This window comes from Vulpes vulpes, chromosome 4, assembly GCF_048418805.1.
Source record: "Vulpes vulpes isolate BD-2025 chromosome 4, VulVul3, whole genome shotgun sequence".
Taxonomy (NCBI): domain Eukaryota; kingdom Metazoa; phylum Chordata; class Mammalia; order Carnivora; family Canidae; genus Vulpes; species Vulpes vulpes.
The window spans coordinates 39,775,495-39,799,884 of NC_132783.1; the positions used below are offsets into that span (position 1 = coordinate 39,775,495).

The 24,390-nt window shown below is 34.5% G+C and overlaps 1 long non-coding RNA gene across 2 annotated transcripts in view; it reads left to right on the plus strand.

The window, feature by feature from the left end:
* The window catches only part of LOC112934237 (uncharacterized), a 91,066-nt gene that overhangs the window by 45,780 nt on the left and 20,896 nt on the right, over nucleotides 1-24,390 (plus strand). For both annotated transcript variants that reach the window (XR_012001037.1, XR_012001036.1), the window contains 3 exons: nucleotides 1,433-1,507; nucleotides 13,758-13,899; nucleotides 15,490-15,558. This is a non-coding gene — a long non-coding RNA (uncharacterized lncRNA). The remainder of the gene's footprint in view (nucleotides 1-1,432; nucleotides 1,508-13,757; nucleotides 13,900-15,489; nucleotides 15,559-24,390) is intronic.

The window sequence follows — 24,390 nt, forward strand, 5'->3', positions numbered from 1 at the left end:
CTCTCCAAGAAATTTAGTCTAGTTCTGAAGTCTGTGGAGTCATGGAGATGTTGTCTTTGAACAACAATGTCATATTTTCTTGATTTTTGAACAAGTAAAGTCTTTTTTCTCATTCTTTGAAAAATTTCCCAAATAAGTCTTTGGGAGTATTGAGAGTGAATTAACATAGCAAGGACTTGACTTCATTTCCTACTCCTGGAAATTCTTTAACTCTCCAGGAAAATCTGGGGGAATTTCCTCTAAAATATATAGCTTTCTATATACATTTTTTTTCATTAATTCTCAGCAGGGACTAAATCTTGCCATCAGCATGTCCAGGGAAGCTTTTGGTAAGCTTGCTTATTTGTAACAGGTGTTAGAATTTGACATTTGATTTGACTTGTCCATATTTTTGGAGACTGTAAATTAAGAAAGCATCTGATATATGCATAAACTTGTTACAGAGAAAGATACAGATATATGGGTAGAATTTTAAAAAAAGCTTTCAATAAAACTCTCCTTTTTTACTTTGGGTTTGAAAAGACTTGATAGTTTTCTAATGGTTCTCAGCCAGCTGATTTCTGTCCAGGAGGCTAAAAGGAATATAATAAGAAACCTGTTCTTGTAAAATGTTCAGTCTGTCTGAAACAAGTTTGAGCAGGAAGTGTTTGTGAGAAGCCTGTTCTCTCAGAGTCTCCCTCTCAGTTCTTCATTCCAGGAAGCTTCCTCCACACCCAAATGAATATTTGAGACTTCAGTGATTTTTTTCCATTTCGTATCTTGCTATTCAATGGAAATTGAGAAATTGGTCCAGTCTCTCCATATAGCCTAGTGCCCTAGCATTCTCTTCTCCTTCTGATGATACTTCAACATGGTCTTGTTATTCTCTACGGCCAAACTTTGATCCTCACAGCTAAGGGCTATTGCTTCATCAGGTTCTCTTTAGAGTTTGTTGGTTTGTTTCTCCTAGATACGTAGTTATCACAGATCAGCTGCTTTGAAGTCAGATTTAGTTTAACACCAAGCACATTGTGAACTCTCAAAACTACTAAAGAAGCTTGAAATATTTTCGCCCTAACTAATGGGTGTATCAACCACAACACCTGTTCAACAATGTGGCGGTGGGGGTAGGGGGGGAAACTTACGGATACTTCAAGTATTTTATGTCATTTTCACCATGTAGGCCCTGCATGCTGGTACCACATTCTGAGCTTTGAGGGTGGAACCACATGTCTTGTTCTCTGCTGTGTCCCCAGGGCCCAGAGTAATGCCTGTCACACAGAATGTGTTCAGTGAAAATGTGTTAAACCTCTGAATGACTAGCACACAACAGCTGTCTCTCTGTGGTATCCAATATGGAGAACTCAAAACCCAAACTAGTTTCTATGAATTCTTTACCCAGAATTGACTGTCTCATGACACCAGCATTTTTTTTTTTCAATTTTTATCCTAGGAATAATTCAAAGTAATTACTCTTCATCACTTTCAAAATACAGGAGGCGGATACATTTACAAATACTTTTTCCAGGTAAGAAGAGTAGAAGAGAAGAAATTTGCATGACTTGCTGGTGGTCAGGTGATTATTTTAGTAGTAATTCTGTGTTCACAAGAATTATACTGTCAATAATAAGGTGGGTAATAAGAATCTTTGGTCCTTATCATTCAAAATCATATATATTAGGGATCCACTATGTATAAAATACCATAATGGATGGGTATATATGCATGAATACAGAAGAATCCAAGGAAATTGGTGTCCAATTTTGAAGCATTTAAAAATAATAATGCTTTTTGAGTTGTGTTTGCCAGCTACTGAGCTAAATCTATACTTTAATTAATAATGTGATTCTAATAACAGGCATAGGGTAGAGTATTACTGGTTTCTGCATTTTATAAATAGGAAATTAAGGTTTAGGAAGATTAAATAATTTGTCCCTGGTCAAGCTAGTGGGAAACGATGGATGCAAAATGTAAACTTGATTTATTTGACATTATAGCCTGTACTTGTTCTTTGAATATTTAACTTTATTGTTTCTCCTTCAAGTTTATATTCTAGTTGAGGGTTAAGATATACACATGACATATCACTTGCTAAGTCATAAATAAAGACTATAAATTTCTATATAACCCAGATTAGTAAAACCAAGAGGAGTGTGTTTCCAAATAAAGAGAGAATTCACACTGGAAGTATTTCTACAGAAGTTGAATTTTAACCTTTCCAGGCAACCATGAATATATTTTTGTGAAGTTAAAAGATAGAATACAACTAATTATGTTAAAAGATAAGCCTTTGTATTTTTATAATCTTTTTTGAAATACAATTGACATATAACATTGGTTTCAGATGTGCAACAAAATAATTTGATATTTGTGTATATAGTGAAATGATCATGATAAGTTTAGCTAACATCCATCAGCATATATAGTTAAAATTTTTTCCTCTGATAGGAACTTATAAGATCTAGTCTTAACAACTTCCAACTATATTATACTATTATTAATCATAATCATCATGCTGTAGAGTAAATTCCCGTGACTTATTTTATAACAAAGTTTGTACCTTTTGATCTCCAAATCTTTACCTTTTTAATGTATAATTTTAGTTTCCTGGTTAGGTAATAATAATAATAACAAAAATATTATTATACCTGTATGTCAGGAGTTTAAGAAAACATAATTTGATTTCACTTATAGATTGATGGTCTTTAATGTTATGAGCCTTAAATATAAATAAAAATCTATAGGAATCTTCATATAAAGTCTTGGAAAAATGCAGCATTTGAAAACCTCAGCATTTAATATATGCTAAAGTAATAATGCAGTTTTGGATGTATTTCTTTTAAATTGTTTATGAAATTATGAAAGTCCACAATCTCTTTTTCACCCTACTTCACCCAATTCCCATCACATAGCTTGTTGTGCTAGAAAGAAAAAAGTATCCCCACATTATAGTGGTGGCTTTTATAATCAGGGACACAACTGTTCAGAACATTCGCCAACCAACTCCATTCTTTGGGAGTATAACTTCATTGATTTGGTTCAAGTTAGACCTGTCAGTAGAGAGTCTTAGTGTTGTTTTCTATTATTGTCAAAGATGATACTTCTACTTCTCTATCTTATACTGCATTTTTAATGTTCAAAATTCATGTTTTATATTTCTTTTAGAGGAAGTGAATATGTTTGTAATAAGGAGAGAAAGTCTACAGTTCAGTGGGATTCTTTTTGTCTACTTTCTCCCTTTTCAGAAAAGTATGTTGTGATAATTTAAAGAGAGAACTGGAGAAAAAGCAACTTAGAGTATTTTGGGCAAAAACTAAAGTAAAAAATCTTTTAAAGAAGAAAAAGATAATGGGATACAAATAGGAATGGGGGAAGGCAACAGAAATGAGACTTTATGTTGATGCAAAATGCTACTAAAGCTTCAGTGATATTCAGGGATTAATGGATTTGAGGGACTGTATAAACTACACGAGTCCTCAATTTCTGTACTTACATCTAGGTAGTTGCATTTTTGTATATTTCACAGTATGTAGGGGAAAATAAATGTGATCTTTTTAAAGAGCACCTTCTAAATCCACAAATAATAATAATAAAAAAGCTATTGTCTAGCTATTTCCTCTGTAAGAGATATAAAAAGAGCTTTGTGGTGGCACAGAGAGTCATCATTAGAGGTGACAAGAAAAGAATAGCTCTAAGCCAGAAGGGGAAACCAGTGAACTAGAAGACCAAGTTTCCATCCAAATAAGATTTATACTAGGAACATTGTTTCCATGCAAATATCCTTTCTTGGGGTTAACCGTTCTCCTGGCAATTTGGATTAATTTATAGCACACTTTTTCATGCATTTTCGTGTTCTTAATAGCTGCTAAGAAAAAAATGTCATACACTTAACCAGTGTGTGGTCCCACATTGGTATGGGCTGGAAATAAATTTAAGATTATAAATCACATATGGGCCCTGTGTTCTCAAATAACATTTATTCTTGATCCTACATATACACTGTGGTTTACAGGAGCAAAATTAAAGGTATAGAATATCTTTTTAATGTTAGAATAATTTTTACCTCAGATATATGGCAGTTTCAATAAATTTAAATCTCAGAGCTATTTCACTCCTTCTATTTCTTTACATTTGAGCATGTATGGCAAGCTGGCCCCTTTCATTATATTAGTGGTTAACTATTTAAAAGTAAATATTGAAGTTGAGTAACAGAAGCAAACAGTAAATATTGAATATTTGTGCCCCTGTAAATTAAAAAACAAAGTAAATCAAGCTTGTGGTCATATTTGTGTTAAGCGTTTGATTTTTTTTTTCCCTAAAAACAGAAAACAAAAAGTAAGATGACAAACTTCTTTGGCCAAAACCTTACAATATCTTTATATTTGGAAAGATTAAAAGCCAGAGAATGGGATCTAGCCATTCTCAACTGTCAAACACACACATTAAGAGTTCACAGATTTAGGACAGGTTTGCTGGTGAATCGGCATGTTAGGGCATGAAATTAGGTAATCTGAATTCATTTATTCAAAAAGATATTCAGTACTCAATATTCAAATTTTCTAAATCCCAGAACATTTGTCAAGTGCTAGGGGATGGAATGATGAACAAAGCCAAACTTTGTCCTGCCCTCTTGAAGCTTACAGCCTAGAATGAAAGACAACATTAGTTCAGCAATAGACATGTGAAATTGCAACTGTGAGAAGTGCCCTAAGGGGGTAGGTCCTAGGAGAATCCATAATGAGGGTATTTGTAATAGGGAATGTGAGGGAAATCTTCAAGGGAGATGCCTAACAGGTCTGCAAGTTGATTATACAGGAGAAGAATGGAAACAGTAAGAAGAGAATAGTGACTTGGAGGCCAACACCTTCACTGGGGGTCCGGGATGGGGGTGGTAGCAGAGGCTTGGGAAGTAGTAGGGAGCACACTATACAGGTCCTTGTAGGCCATATGAAAAATTAATTTTTATCCAAAGAAAGGTGGGAAGCCATTGAGAAGTGTGAAATAGGTAAGTGACTGACATAGGCTTTTACCTTGAATTTTTTTTCAAAGATTTTATTTATTCATGAGAGACACAAAGAGAGAGGCAGAAACATAGGTAGTGGGAGAAGCAGGCTCCCTGTGGGGAGCCTGATGTGGGACTCAATCCCAGAATCAATCCCTGAGTCCAAGGCAGATGCTCAACCACTGAGCCACCACAAGCATCCAGCATCTTCAAAATCCGTTTTTTAACTTATATTTTTTAATTTAAATTCAATTTGCCAACATATAACACCCAGTGCTTATCCCATCAAGTGCCCTCCTCAGTGCCCATCACCTAGTTATTCCATCCCCCCACACACCTCCCCTTCCACAACCCTTTGTTGGTTTCCCAGTTAGGAGTCTCTCATGGTTTGTCTCCCTCTAATTTTTCCCCTCCTTTCCCTTAAAATCCCTTTCACTATTTCTTTTATTTACCTTGCATTTGGAAAGATTCTCCTGGATGCCTTGTGGAAAATTGGTTGCAGCTGGTGGGGGGTGTTTACATTAGAGGAGGGCAGTCTCAGCAGGCAATAATTGGGAAGGGAAGTGCAGGCAAGAGATAGAAATCACCTGTACCTGCTTAATGGGGGGCATGGAATGAGGGGATTCAAAAGAGCTATAGGAGAAAAAATTAACATGCCCTGATGCTCAAGAAGATATGGGCTGTGTGTGCGTGTGTTCCAAAGTAGTGCTTTATGGAATATGCTCAAATAAAGTATTTTATGGTTAATTTTTCTTTTGAAAGCACATCTTCATTCTTTCCCTTTTCCTTACTGGGTGTGATGGTCAGGATTTTCACGTAAACAGAATATAGGATGACGGAGTGAAAATGGAAGGGGAAGTTTTCTCTTTATTGAAATGATTTGGAGCATTAGTTTAAGATAATTATAGCACACATATTATAATTTCTTAAACTGAATTATGCCAAGCTTTCCAAAACTACTAATCAAAGACATCACTTAAATAATGACTAAGTTATAATAATATATTACAGTTAAAGTGACAAGAGAGAAGAATTAAAAGTGAAGAAAGCTGAATAATGCTTGACTGCCATTATCCAGGCAAAGCTTGAATGATTTAGGGGCAGCCTGAAGAATGAGATTGGTAAAGTGACCAGGTTCAGGAATGGAGGTTTAAACCCACTGGATTTCTTTAGTTTATTGATTTTTTTTCCTGTCATGATCATACCTAATTCTTTCTGATGAATTTTGCAATTTTATAATTCCAATTTGGTGGTTAAAGTGTAACTTGTAATTAAAATTTCCACATGCTTTTCATACCAAGTTTTACTCATCTAGCAGGTGATTACCCTATAAATATAACTTTGTCTAGTCATCTGTATTGTGGCTGCCACAAAATGTTTTATCTCAGAAAAGAAGTCTTTGGTTTTAAATTTCTGTGATATGGGGCATATTGTTTGTTGAAAAATTGGTAATAGGTTGTATCTAGAGGGAACCTCCAGAGTATATGGAATATGAACTTTGAGATCTGTTTAGATAACATTTAGATATAAATCAAAATTTCCTTTGGGAAATAATGAGCAATGGGAAATGGCAATGTGTTTTAAATGGAAGTGTTTTAAGGGATGAACCAACCTACCACAAAGCACTGAGGTAAGGTAAGATTTTATGGAAGGACAGGCGGGGCTTTTGTTGACTAAGATGGCCAGACCTTGTCACCATCCCTCCTAAACGTTTCAGCTTTGGGGTGGTGTGTTTTCTGAAGGATATCACTAAGGTTCCAGGACTAAATGAAGCCAGTGTACTACGCATTACTGCATTACCTCAACATGCTCATAGCAGGAGGAACATTTTAAAACGCATTACAAGAGCTCTCCCACTCAGTCTTTCATCTTCTAGATTTTTTTTTCATCTTTAATTATATGTCTATCATTGAAAATGAGCTACAGGAAATCACATGGCAACCTAGAGAGATTCCGAGAAATGTTTAGCTTTGACTTTAAGTCTGTACAGTTTTCCTTATGACATAAATAGGCATTTTAGTTGATGTTTTTCCATCCTAAATGATAAATTTGGCTTGGAATATCTTTGTACATTACTGTTAAAATATTTTGTTTCTTGAACAAATATGAGATGTAAATGCCATGGATGAGGACTTTTTAAAATGGCTGCTACTGTGACTCACAGCCACTTTAGCTTAGGCTTCCTATTTGTGTTCTCTTTCTGACAGCAATATTTCTTTCTGCCTTTCTGATAGCATTATTTCTGGGAAATCAAGCTAATTTCTATTTTTCTTTCCCTGTTGAAAGGATTACTCATACTCCTTCCCCACTCTGGTGTGTCCTTGTCTCTGATTAAGACAACCTATAATAATAATCCATGGGACTCCTTTGAAATAATATTTCTTTAAAAACTGCTATCAGCTCCCCCCACACACACCTCATTTAACTCCATATATTTATGTCTGGTTCAGTTTCTAGTACCTTTTTGAACTGTTTTCCCTAATTCTTCCTTTAACTTGAAATTCTTCTTAACTGCAAGGAAACATTTATTCAAGATTTTCAGTGTGCACAGTATTACAATGCAATTTGTGTTGTTTTTAAATTTGTAAAGTATCTCCATAAAATGAATCTCATTTTTTTTTATAAATATGGCACTTGTCTTTAGAGTTGAGGAAATCAAGGTTTAGAGAAATCAAGTAACTTGTTTATGGTTGTATTTTCAGAAAATGAAAAGGTTAGGACATAAGCTATAATATTATTTTTTAGAAACATATAGGTCACAAGTTAAAAATGTTTATTTAATAAATGCCCATTATATATAAAGCTATGTTCTTGGAGTAGGGGATTGGGCAGTGAATAAAAAGATAAAGTCCCTGATTTTGATTTAATTTTTTCAATATAAATATAAAACCGGGTGACACCTCTTACATAACCAGTTTATTGTGAGTTACTTAATTTATCCTAATCATGGATCTCCTTTATTTTTTCCTATTAAGATGACCACTGAAGTATTATAAATACATGCCTTTCACATTCTCTTTATGTGAAACTAGAATGGAGTTTGCAGGGGTTTTTTTCTATTTGACTGATGGTGTACATTTTCAGAACAGTTGGTTGAGCTGAGGGATGCTGTGGCAACTATTAATTGGAGCCAGGCTAAATGATCTGTACACAGAATGGCCTTCCAGTCTTGGCTAAGCATTGAACCTCATGAGGCGGCCAGCTAATAGAGCATGCCAAGAGACCATTGCCTAGGTGTTGCTGGAGAGCTTATACTAACTTTGCTGACATTGATATAATTGTTCTGTTAACTTAATAAATCCTTTGTTTCTACCCTCAACAGAGAGCAAGAATTCTAATATCTATTTTAATAATCCTATATAATAGCAAACTATTTATTCTATGAATTAATTGTTCCATGTCCTGTAATCACTTAGCTGGAAAACAACTTGGCAAATCCCACATATCCTGGAAATGCCTTTTTCTCTGAACATTTCTCCAAGAATTCTTAAGAAGCAAAATTTCTCCATGATATTTTACTATACCACAGGTCTGGTGATTCTTATTCGTATAGAAAATAGCTTAGGAGGCATTTGTCACCAAGATTAAAACTCTGGGACAATATTTGTAGAGGAGACAAAATAATTACTCAAAATTGTAGTGCATTTACCAGATTTTAAGTTTCTTGGAAAAGACTGTATTTTGGGGATAGTGAGTCCATGGAGTCTAAGAAATAGAGAAAGGATCCAGATTTGAGGCTGGTTGCCTGTTGATCACAATTTGAATTAAGATAGAAATGTGCTAGAAACGTGACAAAATGTGAGGTTAAATTGTTAGAAACTTTGCCTCGGATTCATGGGGTATTCTGAAGCAATCTTTTCAATTAATTATTTTGATATTGCCATTGTGATCCAGAATCGTCCCTGAAATAAATACAACCCCTGAGCCTGGGCACATCAAAAAGGATGCCTGCCTTGTAGGTCAGTCCGGAGAAGGGAATAGATTGCAGTTCTACACAGTTCCAGCAGGGGTCAGTATGTTTTCATCATTACATAGTGAATGCTCAGTGAGCAAGCAGCAAAAAGTGTTGATGCTAATTGGAGCAGACACAAGGATCTTCTATAATCCTCTGACATCCTTTTCAAATAATAATTCTTAGGTGGGTGGTGGGCTGGTGGCTGCAATGCCAGTGCAGGCTTCTCCACAATGAAGCCTAACCATTGTCAATTATTTTTGATGTATGCTAGCTTAGCTTAAGTCTCCTTCTTACTGGCTTTTCCAACCCACAGAAGGGTATTGCTCTTCCTAATTATTGAGACACACTACCTAGGATGGTCAGGACAAGTGTGTTATTTTGGCTTAATGCATTCTCTAAGACCCATCCCCTTCTTTTTCAGCCTCACTTGCTCTTCCTCCTCAGCACACAGAGCTAGCATATACCTTCAGTCAAATACCTTAAGAGTATTTTATTTAGAACCCTAACTGCCATAGTCCTTTGACTTTAACACATCAAATGCCAGCACTTGGAGGTAACTGGAGATAAAATAATAAGTGTATCTGCTTACAGTTTCACGTATATAACCTCCCACAGGTTAATAATGGAGACTAAATGCTTCCCCACCCCACACACTTCCTAATAATTTGTTTAGGGGCTTTGCCAGCCGGTTGCATTTAGGGAACTGATCTCCTTCATGTGCATGTTAAAGGTGGTTGCCTAAGTCTCTGTCATGCGGACGCTGGAGTTCTCTGAGTCAAAGGAAAAAAAAAAAAACCCACCGTTTGCCCTGCCCCACATTTATAAGCTCATTTTTTACTCTCCTTGGCCCTGACTGCAGCCCTTTCTGTTGAGCCAGGGGAGTGAATGTCTCCGTGTAGAGACATTTTCAGAAATCGGATTCTGGAGAGCTGAGGAGTGATGTGGCAGGAATGCATTACCAAGATACTTAGAAGGTGGTTAACTGCTTGAGTGCTGCTTCCTGTGCTGGGAGGAGAAGGGAGGGGGATAGAGCTCTAGCTCCACAAAGCTTAACTGAAGGATTTTCAAGGGATGCCCTCACCAATCTCTATAGGGAGGGGGATGTCTTTCGGAAGGTGAAACGCAAGTTGTAAAGGTGAAGTCCGAGTTAGCCAGGCAAAATCAGCAGGGACTGATGATCTGAGCTCACTGGGCCTGGGGTCATTTCCCATTTATTCTTTAGAGCTTGAGAGGTGCCTAACATACTTTATTACAGCCCAAAGCTTCAGTGTCAGCAAGGAATATATTTATCCATGCATGTAGGTACATTTTAAATATCCTTTCTAAAAATGTGATTTTGTTTTGCTTTCAAAGATTACCAGTACCCTTTAATGCATCAATAATAAAAAACAAATCAAGCCCTCTCTATTATTCTTGGAAAATCAGTCTTCAAAGCCCATATTGGTGTATTTAAAGCAAAGCAGGTGATAAAATTCTTTGATGGGATTGTTCCTTATCTCTTCACTTTAATTCTATAGTTACTTAAAGAATAAATTTTACCTTCCTCAAATTCAGAGGGAGGTATGAGGCATACATGTTGTAGATTGATGAAGAAGAGAGCGGTGATTCCAGCTTGGGCCTGGAATCACCTGACAGGTGATATCCACCATCTTGATGAGTAGTTAGGAGAACCTGGGAAGAATTTTGAGCTCATTCCTGGCTGTTGCAGCGACAGATTAATTTCTTTATTTTTTAAAAGGTCATGGTTAACATGAGAGAGAAAACGGTTTAGATGCATAATATCATCTCTTAAAAAATTTATATTTATTCGAGGAATGTTTGTTGAGTGCCTACTATATGTCAGGCACTGATAAAAGTATTGGGGCTATATTACTGATGAATAAGAGAGGCGAGGGCTGTATTCTCATGGAGCTTGCTTACTTCTTGTTAAGATATGCATGCTTTGAAAGTATATAGGTTCCAAAAAAAACCTCAGTGTATTTTTATTTCCTCACTTCACACATTTGCTTCTTCATATTTAAAATGTAGGCTGAAACACTCCTTGTATTCTTTGAAGGTGAAAAAAAATATGGAACTACAGGGTGAACTACAGAATTTCAGTGGCTGCAGAATTGCTTCAAAACCTAAATCGAGAAAAGAGTGGATATAAGTTGGTTTACAAATAATTAGCAGATTAGGATGCTTTTTAGTTAGTGCATCCATTCATAAAACTGAGCAAAATGTGTCTGAAGCAGCTGACACTAGAGTTCAAGGTTGGCCATCTCCCCTGCAGGAGGTCATGACAACTAAACATGGCCATTTCTTGTTCTCACAGCATGGCTTCAGGAAAACCAAATGGTCTCTGCCCTCAGAATCCTGATCTCATGAATTAGGATAAGTGAGAAGAGATGGTTTCCAAATTATGTGTTAAGACTCGTAAGGATTTTTACTCCTACCACAGAATTTATCATTAAGCACTGAAACAATCTTGAAATAGAATAAATAGATATGTTTCATTTATTTACTTAGATATAGCTTTCTGCCCCAAATGACCCCATACATCTGGTGATTTAAAAACCACAATTTTGAAAATTTACTTGAAACTCACAATTTGAAGCTCTGCTGTATCTTTGCTTATTATTAGGATGGTACCTTTTTCAAGATATCTGGAGAGCAGGGCACCAGGCATTTGCTCCTCCAAGTTGAGCTTGTGAAATAGCTGCAGGAACTAGATTCCTCTAGGAATTTAGGAACTAGAGGAATCTAGTTCCTGCAGCTATTTCACAAGCTCAACTTGGAGCCTTTACTACCTGCTCATCTTGAGAAGAAAACTCCAGGACCAAAGATAAGACCTATTCCCTTCCCCATTGCTTTCGTTCTGACATTCTTCTCTTCTTGCTCTCCCTTCACTAAAATATGTGATAGCTGATGTTTCTTGTGCATATTTACCTTGAATTAGTGAGCAATCACAAACTACCAGGACTTTCTGCCTTGCACACTTTCTGAGTAGAAGAAATACTCTAAAATTTCTAAAAGACATGTTGAAATTTTCTTTTGGAAAGTCTCAGAAAATCAAGATACTCCTTGCTTTTGAGGGGTCTGAACATCTTTCTAGAAAAGAGGTTCACATTTTTGTAAAGCAGGCTTTGATTCCACACTTACTAACAATTCCTTGATGGGTATTATACCCTTCACAATAAATAGGAAACAGCCCAACAGAGAAAATGTTATTGCTTCTCTTGAGAACCCCCTCCATCCCTCCCCAAGATTGCCTCAACATTTGGGTATTTATTATATGTGAATATTTCTTGGTTACTGCAAAGGTAGTAAAAGTTATATTTAAAAATTAAAGTAGTTGGGTGTGGTAGAGTCTTTCAGAAGCTGCCCAGACTGGTTATTTTTCCCCTCAGTATGCCAATATAAATGTTTAAGAAAATAATGATGTTTTTAATTTGTTGTTTTTGTTATCAACTTAAAGCAGATACAGTTTTTTCATGTAAAAAACATAATTTTTATCACAACCTAAATTTTTATCATTCTTTTTCTATATGGTTGGGATAAAACATGTTATGTGAAGTCTGGGTGTTCTTTTAAAACCCATTAATCTGAATTAGTGGGAAATAATTCAAAAGCTCAGGTTACATCTTGGGAATTTAACCTCCAAGTTGTAATTCCTCTCTCACATTTGCTATTACTTGACCTGGAAAACTTCACTTTGGTTCTTAATACTGAAGGACTTGTTTCCTATTTTCCCTCATCTGCTAGGAAACTCAATTGGGGAATGAATGTAGCAATTATGATATGTATCTTTAAGAATGTGTATTATGTTTTAACTTTAGTAATTCTATTATACTTTGTATTTTTTTCCCCTAACTCTATTTTTTCCTGTTGGATTATGTATGTTTATATAAGCTGTAATAATTTTGGAAGGAAGTCAGATTATAAATAAGTAAATAAAAATTATACCCTACTGATATTCACTGTTGTTACATTCCTAGCTAAGCATTTTACATTTAGTATCATAATTATATTCAAAACAACCCCATGAAGAAGCAGTGTATCAGGTAGTTGAATATCTAGTAAATAGTAACCTAAATAGAAGAATATTTAACAAGTGTAGAGAAAATGCTGTTGGCATTGATTTGACATCACATGGGTTTCAGGACTAACGTCACTGAAATTCTCTTGCTCTTTCCATCATAGACTTAAAATAGCTACAGTAGCTCTGAATATTATGCCTGTATTTTACACAGGATTAAGATGGAAGGGCTAAGACCTGTCATGTTTGTTGCTTTCATGAGGAAGCAAAGTTTCTCCAGCAATCCACAGTCAACTTCTGCTTACTTCTTCTAGATATAAGAAATGGATGCTGGCAAAAGAGAAGGGATTTGGCAGTGGATGTGGAAAGTATAAATTTAAAAATATTTAACAACTGTTACTGCACAGACACTGACAAATTAGAATGGTTGTAAATAATTAGCAGGACTTTACCAGAGAGTATTTATGGAATATCAGCCCTGAGTTCAGAGTATACAGAGGCAGGTATTTTATTATTCCCATATTATAAATGAAAAAACAAAAATTTAGAAAGTTTTAATAGCTCAAAATCATAGGGTGAGTACATGTGCTGGTAGGGCCGAGATTTTTATCTAGGTTGATTATCTTGACGGTTTTTTATTTTTAGCTGATATATTACACTGTATATCCCAAAATAAATATTTAAAAATAGTACACATGTATGCATACTATTATTATTGTAGTACTAATAAAACTGGACTTTTAGAGTATACTCTGGCTTGGCACCTATTGAATGGAACATACATAATCTGTTCTGAAACACAGTGAAGGAAATCCACCGTGGTAGCAAAGTCGCTTGCATTGGACAAACTCTCCTTACAGATAATAATTATAAACTCTTGAGAAAAATTCACAACAAACATTTGAAGGCTGGAACTGGAGAAGAAATTGGATGCTGCATTGGGTGGTAAGTGTGAGTTTACATAGCTTTTGGTTTGAGAGATCTCTCTAGCTGTAAGGCTTGGAAAAGCTAGAAACTAAGTAATAAGCTATAGTGTTAATGGGTTGAGCAGTCAGAAGATGAAGTCAGAAGTGCCAAGGCAGGTTAAAAAAAAAAAAAAAAAAGGAAATCCCAGAAAAAAAGCCACATAAGGAAAAGCCCTAAATCTGCAAATAACGTCAATTCTTGCCTAACCTTGAACTGCACATGAGTAGATGGGGTGAGGGGATTGTAGGGAGCCTGATGAGAAAGAATAAAGGCCAAAGTAATCAAGCAGAGATGTCAGCTTGCCCACCACACTGGAAGCATGTTTTGAATTTGAATCCAGTCAAGTTAAATATTTGCAAGAACAGAAGTAAATACTCTTCAGAGAAAGGTAACAGAATCCAGAGACTTTACAATGTAATGTCTACTAGGTCCAGAACACTAAAAAAATTATTAGACATGTGAAGAAAGAGCAGAATGTTTCCTAGCAATGAAACAAAGTAGTTCATTTTGAAATCAATCCCAAGATGACATAAATGGTAAAATTAGTAAAGATTTTAATGAAGCTATTAAAATGTGTTTAAAACCTTAAAAGAAATTGAAATAATGAACAGATGGGAAATCTCAGCCAAAAAGTGAAAATTATAAACAAGAACCAAATGGAAATTGTCAAACTGAAAGTTTCAGTAACTGAAATCAACTTCAGTGGAAATCTTATGAGCATATTGGGAATAGTAGAAGCATTCAGTGAACTTTAGATCAAAAGAAATTGTCCAATCTGAGGAACTCAGAAGAAAAACTATTAAAAATAATGAATGGAATGTCAATTATTTATATGAAACCATAGGAAATACTCTAATATATGTGCAATTGGAGTCCTAGAAGTTGAGGAGAGAAAAGTAAAGAGAGGGAGAATGGAAACAAATAATATTTGAAGAAATGACTGAAAACTTAACAAATTTAGAGAAAAATATAATATTACAGATTCAAAATGTTCAGTGAGTCCTAAATTAAAAATCAAACTCCCATATGGACAAAGTGCTCAAATCTAAAGATCTAAAAAATATCTTGAAAGCAACCAGAGAAAAATGACACCTTTCATAAAAGGACTAATGATATAAATGATGGCTGACTTCTCATCAGAAGCATTGAAACTTAAAGACAATGGAGAAACATGTTTAAAATACTAAGAAAGAAAAGAATCAATGCAAAATTCTGTATCCAGAAAAAATGCTTAACACATGAAAGTGAAATAAAAACATTTCAGATGGGATGCCTGGGTGACTCAGTTAGTTAAGTATCTGCCTTTGGCTCAGGTCATGATCTCAGGGTCCTGTGATCAATCTCTGCATTGGGCTCCCTCCTCAGCAGGGGGCTCTGTTTCTCCCTCTCCTCACTTGTGCTCTCTTTAGCTACATCTGTCATTTTTTCTCAAATAAATTATTAAAAAAATTTTTTTTCAGATAAATGCATCTAGGGAATTCATCACTCATAGACCTGTCCTATGATAAATACTAAAGAAATTTCTTTCTCTCTTTTTGATCATCTCTGATTTATCCTCACCTATGACAGAAATCATGGTAGATGGAAACTCAGATCGATAAGAAGGAACAAAGAACACAGGAAATGGAAATAATGTGGGTAAGTATAAAATATAATTTCTGAATTCCCAAGATAACATAAATGTGTATTTGCCCAATAATAAAGATGCGGAATACACAAAGCACAGCTGACAAAACAAAGGTGGGAAGAAAAATTTGCCATTATTATTAGACATTTTAACTCCTCTATTAGTTTGCATTTTGGAGAAGACTTCAAGATGGAGTTAGTTATGCAAGAGATTTATTGAGAGAGAAAGCAAAATTAGGAGGGTGTCTAAGAAAAGGGGATAAAAGTCTAATGCTCCTGGAAAGACAAAGGGAAGAGGATTGGGTGGAAGAGTATTAGAATGCATATCAAGAAAATTTTGGCCAAGTGGGAAATCCTGAACAAAATTGTTTTTTTGGAGAAGTCCCCTGTTTTTCTAGAAAGATCCTGATTTAATACTCTCTGGGTACTCAACAGAGGACTGGGGAAAATCTGTGGGAAACATGGCCTCATGTGAATGTGGTTGTGGCTCAGACATGGAGTCCTAGAGCCATCAGTCAATTAGATTTCCTGCAGCAGAAAATTCGAGTGATGCAATTTCATAGTTTTTCAAATTTTTAGTAAGTGCTAGAACAACTAGAAAAATAAATAAGGATAGAGAAAATAAGAATAGTGTCATTAAACAGCTTGACTATTTGATATATTTACATATTACCACACAAAATGCACATGCTTTTGAGGCATCCATGGAATAGACACAAAATTGAGTATCTGCTAGACCATAACATATATCTTAATAAATTTTAAGACTGATATCTTATAGAATGAGTTTTCTAACAGAATGTGTTTCTGACTGAAAATATATTTGTAATATTGAAAATATTATTACAAATCAAAAATAAGATACCTAGAAAGCCCCAGTTATTTGGAAATTAACAGATGTCTAAAGAATGTATGAGTAAAAGAAGAAATCATAAAAGAAGTTTAACATTTGAATGGAATAAAAACAAAAATAGGTCAAAATTTGTGGGATGCAACTAAAGCAGTGCTTAGAGGAAACATTTGTTCTAAATGTTTATATCTTGAAAGAAGAAATAATTATAATCTATCAGTGATTCCATCAAAGCAGCTAACAATCAATAAAAGTAAAAGGCAACTTAGGGAATGGGAGAAAATATTTGTGAATGACATCTGATAAAAGTTTAGTTATCCAAAATATATAAAGAACTTATAAAACTCAACACCCCCCAAAAAATTAACAATTCAATTTTAAAAATGGGCAGAAGACCTAGACACTTCTCCAAAGAAGACATCCCGATGGCCAACAGACACATGGAAAGATGGTCAACATCACTCATCACCAGGGAAAATACAAATCAAAACTACAATGAGATATTGCCTCACACCTATCAGAATGGCTAAATTAATGCACAAGTGTTGATAAGGATGTGGAGAAAGTGGAACCCTCTTGCAATGTTGGTAGAAATGCAAACTGGTGTAGCCATTCTGGAAAACAGTATGGAGGGTCCTTAAAACGTTAAAAATAGAACTACCCTCCAACCTAGCAATTGTATTACTAGGTATTTACCCAAAGGATACAAAAATACGAATTCAAATAGAATATATATATATGTATATATATATGTATATATATATATGTATATGTATGTATATGTATACTCACACACACATATATTCCATTATATATATAATAGAATAATACTATACATATATAGTGTATATATATATACTATAGTATATATAATAGAATAATAGCCATTAAAAATGAAATCTTGTCATTTGTAGTAACATGGATCAAGCTAGAGAGTATAATGATAAGCAAAATAAGTCAATGAAAGACAAATACCATTTGATTTCACTCATATGTGCAATTTAAGAAAAACAGATGAGCAAAGGGATAAAAAAGAGGGAGCAAACCAAGATACAGACTCTTAACTCTAGAGAACAATCGGCTAGTTACCAGAGGGGAGGTAGGTGGGGGGATGGGTGGAACAGATGATGGGGATGAAGGAGTGCACTTGTGATGAGCACTGTGTGATATATAAAGTGCTGAATCACTAAATTGTACACTGAAACTAATATTACACTGTTCCACTAACTGAAATTTAAATAAAAACTTAAAAAAAATAGATCTGTCCTATGACCCAGCAATTGCACGGCTGGGGATTTACCCCAAAGATACAGATGCAATGAAATGCCGGGACACCTGTACCCCAATGTTTCTAGCAGCAATGTCCACAATAGCCAAACTGTGGAAGGAGCCACCATTTGCTTCAACGTGGATGGAACTGGAGGGTATTATGCTGAGTGAAATAAGTCAATCGGAGAAGGACAACATTATATGGTCTCATTCATTTGGGGAATATAAAAAATAGTGAAAGAGAATAAAGGGGAAAGGAGAAAAAATGAGTGGGAAATATCAGAAAGGGAGACAGAACATGAAGACTCCTAACTCTGGGAAACAAACTAGGGGTGGTGGAAGGGGAGGTGGGTGGGGGTGGTGGTGGTGAATGGGTGACAGGCACTGAGAGGGGCACTTGATGGGATGAGCACTGGGTGTTATTCTATATGTTGGCAAATTGAACACCAATAAAAAATAAATTTATAAAAAAAACTTTAAAAAAGCAAAGTAATTAAAAAGAAATTAGAAAAAATAATAGTGGAAATTACATAGGGAACAAAAATTACAATAGAGAAAAAGCTAGGAGTTGATTAATATCTATTAATAAAATAAATATTTTTCAAGGATAGTGTAAAAAGGGAGGAGGGAGACAAAAATTCCAGTATTAGGGAATGAAAGGATATAACCATACATCCTGTATAAATTAAAAAGATTAGATATTATGAATAACTTTATGGTAATAAACAGCTCAGATGAAATGAAAAATACTCTGAAAGAGTGCAACTTATGAACATTAATTGAAAAAGTAGAAAACATAAATAACTTCATGTCTATAAAGTAATTAAATTCATTACCAAAATTCTTCTTACAAAGAAAACTTTAGTCTAAAAAGTCTTAAAAGTAGAAAACATAAATAACTTCATGTCTATAAAGTAATTAAATTCATTACCAAAATTCTTCTTACAAAGAAAACTTTAGTCTTAAAAGTCTTAACTTTAGTCTTTAGTGTTTAATTGGTATTAAATTTATCAAAATATTTATTAAATATTTAAGGAAGGACTAATGCCAAACTTACACAAACTCAGAAAATAAGGAAAGAGGGAATACTTCTCAGTTTATTTTGTAAAGTCAAGATAATCTTCATTCCAAAACTGACAAAGATGTTATAAGAGAAAACCAATATTTATAAACCAATATCCCTCATGACTACAGATTGAAAATAGTCCTTAGGAAAGCAGGAGCAAATAGAATTCAACAATATATATAAATGAATGGTACTTATACTTGCTATGTTAACAAAATAAAAGAAAAATTTATTATTTCTTATTATTCAGATAAAGTACCTAACGACATTTAATATTCATTTTTTATATTAAAAAAAGCTAAGTGTAGAAGGGAATGTCTTTGGTCTGATAAAGGACATCGATGTAAAACCTTCAGCCAACATCATACTTAATGGTAAAGTATTGAATGATTTTCTCCTAAGATTAGAAACAATAGAAGGATAGTCATTCTGTAGAATTCCTAGTTAGCGGAAAAAATGCAAGAAAAAGAGAAATTATGAAGATTGGAAATAAAATCTCAAGTCCTAGATGGCATTATTGTCTATGTACAAAATATTAAGGAATTTGCAAAGCTACTACTCAAGTTCATTAAGTGAATTTAACAATTTTTAAGGGCACAATTTTAATAAGCTCAATTTTCTATGTACTTGAAATTAACTATTGGACATTGAAATGCCATTTTTGTTAGCATTCCAATTATTAACTACTCAGGGATAAATATGTGCAAGATTTCTACACTGAAGATTAGAAAACATAAAGAGAAATTAAGAAAGACCTAAATAAGCGGAGTTATATAGCATGATGATATGTTGGAAGAATCAGAATACTTAAGATTTAAATTTTATTTCAGTTCAGCTGTTTAAAAAAACCCACAATAACCTTATCAGGCTTAAAGAGAAAGAGAGAGAGAAAAATTATAAGTAGTTTCTGTCAGTTAAGTGTCTGCCTTCTGATCAGGTCATGATCCTGGGGTCCTGGGATTGAGCCCCTTCTTGACTCCCTGCTCAGCAGGGAGTCTGCTGCTCCCTCTCCCCACTGCTCATGTGCACACACTCACTTTCTCTTGCTCTCACTATCTCTCACTCAAAATCTTTTAAAAAATAAAATTTATATGGCAAGGCAAAGGAACTAAAGCAATGAAAACAATTTTGAAAAGAAAGAGCAAAGTTGGAGGACTTAAATTACCTGACCTCAACGTGTACTGTAAGACTATATTAATTAAGACAGTGTGCTGTTGGCATAAGAATCGGTAAATCATTCAAAAAGACAGAATGGAGTCCATAAATAGATCCCCACTTTAATGGTTAGTTAGTTTCTTTACCAAGGTGCTGAAGGAATTTAACAATAAATGAAAAACTGGTTCAACAAATGGTTCTTGAACAACTGAATAAATGTATACAAAAAATATTGATCGCTTTCTCACACCAGCATAAATATTTAGATTGAACATGAAGCTAAGGAAAGCTCAAACTTCTAGAAGAAAGTACAGGAGAATATCTTAACCTGGAGGTAGTCAAAGATTTCTTCAAAATACGGAAAGCATTGATGAAAAAAGGAAAGTATTACAATTTAGACTTTATTAAGTTAAAACTGTTTATCAAAGGATACTATTAAGGAAATAAGTCACACAGTGAAGGAAAATATTTGCAATACATTTGACAAAGTACTTGTACAAAGAATAAATAACTCCTATAAAGTGCAGAAATGAAAAGATGAACAACCCAATTTTAAAAATGGACACAAATCTTGAACACACACATGGCCAATAAACGCATATAAAGATGCTAAACATCATTATCAGGAAAAGGCAAATTAAAAGTACAATGGTATATCAATACACTTCCACTAGAATGGCTGACAGAAAAATGATCAGTGACACCAAATATTGGATAAAATGTACAACTGGAATATTCATACATTGCTAGTGGGAATGTAAAATGGTATAACACTTTTGGGAAAAAGATTGTCATTTTATAAAACAGAGCCTTCACTTTATCATAGCAATCCCATTTAACAACTTAAATGAATTACAGATGATCTGTGGGATAAAAGAAGCCAAAAACAAAAGACTGAAAACTGAATGATTTTCTTTATGCACCATTCTGGAAGAGACAAAACTAACTTGTTAAAAAAAATAGGTTGTGATCTTTTCTGGGGTAGATGCAAAATTACTTGAGGAGGGTTATAGGGAGATTTCTCCAGGGAATGGGAATGATAAGGGTGTGGATTATGTGGGTGCAAATATTTGTCAAAACACTAAGTCATACACCTACATTTTGTGTATTTTACTGTATATAAATTTTACTTTAAGTGAAAAATACTGTCATAGATAATTTATTTTTTTCACAGTGGTCTGGCAATAAATTCTGAAACTTTTATTCTAAGCTTTACAAAATACATATATTGAGGGTAATGGGAACCAGGTTTATCACTACTTAAAAAGGAGTTAAAAACATGCATGGGGAAAAGTCTAGGAGAAACCCTGTAGAGTGTGTATATTGTATATATGTATAAATATATATAAATATAGAAATAGAAATATAGATAAATGTACAGGTGAATATTTATATATAACACTACATTTCTGAGTTCTATCAGCTACCAAGTCCTAGAAGCAAAGACACACTTGAAGCAATGAACCAACTTAGCATTCAGATCTTGATGTCTAGATACTATTCTCTATTTAAAGGAACCAGTGCTTCTTGAAGAATGGTGAATTTCACAATGTCAGAGTAAATGCAAGATGAGCCTATTAGTGCCAAAAAGTAAGGAAATGCTAAGAAAATTACATGGACATGTAAGGAAGATGTAGAAACAGTTTCAGCTCTGACATGTAAAGATCTTGGTGGTCATCACTTTCATCTTTATAAGAAAAAGGTAGACAAACTGAAAATCAGTTTTCTTGAACCCATAGGAGAATTCAGGTCACAGGTCAATCTATTACCCTCTAAACTAGCAATGCTGGTACATCCAGAAAGTTCTAGCAATTGAAATTTATTTGGAACAGAAGCCACTAGAACCGTAAATAGATAACCATAAGCAGGAACACTTAAGTGGCAATTTTGACAAAGTGATAGAGGCTGAGTATGCACTAGTATGAGTGAGAAACTCCTGGGATAAGAATCAGTAAATCACTCAAAAAGACAGAATGGAGTCCATAAATAGATCCCCACTTTAATGGTTAGTTGGTTTCTTTAACCAACTTTTTTTCTGGGATTTTTTGAGATTCTCTTTAAAAAGACTTCTCATAGAGAGTATCAGAGAAAGAGCCTCTAGGGCTCTGGCAGGGAAAGGGGAAGAGTAAACATTGTGAAATATATCAGAGTCTTCTCCATAACAAAGTTCATGAGGCAGGACTTTGCCAGAGTACAATTCTAAAACCTTTTCCCCAGCTAGGGTGATAGAATTTCTCCTACTCATATGCCCTCCAGCCTTCTTGTCTCACCATAAAAAAAGAAAAAGAATATAATCAGCAGAGGTCAGGCAAAAAAAAAAAAAAAAAGAAAGAAAAGAAAAAGAAAAAATATATATGTCACTGAAACTGGGGAAAGAGTGCTGTTCAGGTAGAAAAAAAATATCACTGCAGAGATACTTGTACAGTTTATATCTCAAGACACAGGCCCACTAGGACACTGACCTTTAATTGGAGTATTATGGAATGTTTTCCATCTTCCATGTTTTACTACAACGCCAAAAAGTCTCCAGCATAACAGATTATGGTTGACAGAACTGCAAGACACATTCTTTTGTTGAGCAGAAGAATAGGGAAGGCCAGAGTCAGTAAGGGAGACAAAAACCAAGGACACTGAAAGAATTGAAATGAAATTTGTAGTTATAGCAAACATAGGCCAGTTCCTAAGAAGATTAACATATACCTTCAAACTAAAGGACATTTACCTCAGTACTTATTACCCAATATAATGCATTTGAATAAAAAACTCCAAAGCATGCCAAAAGGCAAGGAAAAAAATATATAATTTGAAATGACAAGGTGATCATCAAAACCAGAATCAGGTATGACACAGAGATTGAAATGATCAGACTGGAAATTTAACTACAGTTAATAAGTTAAAGGCTTTAATGGATAAAGCAGACAATGTGCAAGGATAGGTGATGTAAGCAAAGATGAAAATTCAAAAAACTCCAAAGTGCTGGAAAAATTTTAATCACATTAAGTGAAGAATGCCTTTGATGGACATATTAGTAGACTTGACGTGGCTGAGGAAAGAATAGTGATCAAGAAGATAGGTCAATAGAAACTTCCAAAACTGAAATGCAATGAGAGGAGGAAAAAGGAACATCCACAAACTGGGAACAATATTAAAAAGTTTGACATGTGTAATGTGAAATATCAAGGTGAGGAGAAAGAAGGGAACAGAAGAAATAGTTGATGTAATAATCGCTGAATGTGTTAAAAACATGTTACCAAACTATAGATCCAAGAAACCCAAAGAACACCAACTGAGATAATTATCAAAACCAAAAAAAGTTCCAAACACACTTAGGCATGTCCTAATCAAACTACAGAAACTCAAAGACAAAATATTGAAGGAAGCCTGAGGAGAAACATAACTTTGCATATAGAACAGTATAAAAATTATAGTGAACTTTTTGTCAGAAACCATGCAAGTACAAAAAGAATGAAATAAAAAAGTGTTGAAAGAAATTTAAAATGTTGAAAGAAAAATCTTACCAACCTAAAACAATATATCATCCTTTAAAGGTGAAAGCAAAATTATCCATCAAAGGTGAAAGGGATAAAAAGACTTTCTCAGAAAAAAAAAAAAAAAAAAAAAACAAGAAATAAAACCTGAGGGAATTCCTCTCCAGTAGACCTACTCAATAAGAAATGTTTAAAGGTCTTCAGGCAGAAGAAAGAGAGAGAGACAGCACCTGGGATCTACATAAGACTATTAGAGGAAGAATAAATGAAGGTAAATAAAAACCTTTGTGAAAAAATTTCTTAATCGAAAAATTGACCATTTAAAATACTAACAATGTATTAGGTATTAGCATATAGATATTTATTAGCATGTAGATAGTGGAAATGAAAATGATATTACTGGGATCCCTGGGTGGCACAGCGGTTTGGCGCCTGCCTTTGGCCCAAGGCACGATGCTGGAGACCTGGAATCGAATCCCACATCGGGCTTCGGGTGCATGGAGCCTGCTTCTCCCTCTGCCTGTGTCTCTCTCTGTGTGACTGTCATAAATAAATAAGAAATTTTTTTTAAAAATTTAGAAAACTATATTACAAAGGGGAGGAGAGAGGATTTGGGAATACTCTATTTTAACGATAGTACATGTGAAATGCTATAGTATTATTTGTGGATTTAGATTAGCTTAAAATATACATTATAAATTCTGGAGCAACCATTAAATGTTTTAAAACTAGGGGCACCTGGGTAGCTCGGGGGGTTATGTGCCCCTGGGTTAGTTTTGGCTCAGGTTATGATCTCATGTTATGAAACTGAGCCTTGCTTAGTACTCTGTATTCAGTGGACAGTCAGCTTGGGACTCTCTCTCCCTCTGCCTCTCCCCCTCTCTCTCAAATCTTAAAAAAAAAAAAAAAAAAAACAAACCCAAAACTGTATGATACATGCTAACAGAGTAGGTAAAATGTTTAATTACAGCCAGAGAAGACAGAAATGGAGAAGGAGATACCAAACTCAATGAAAA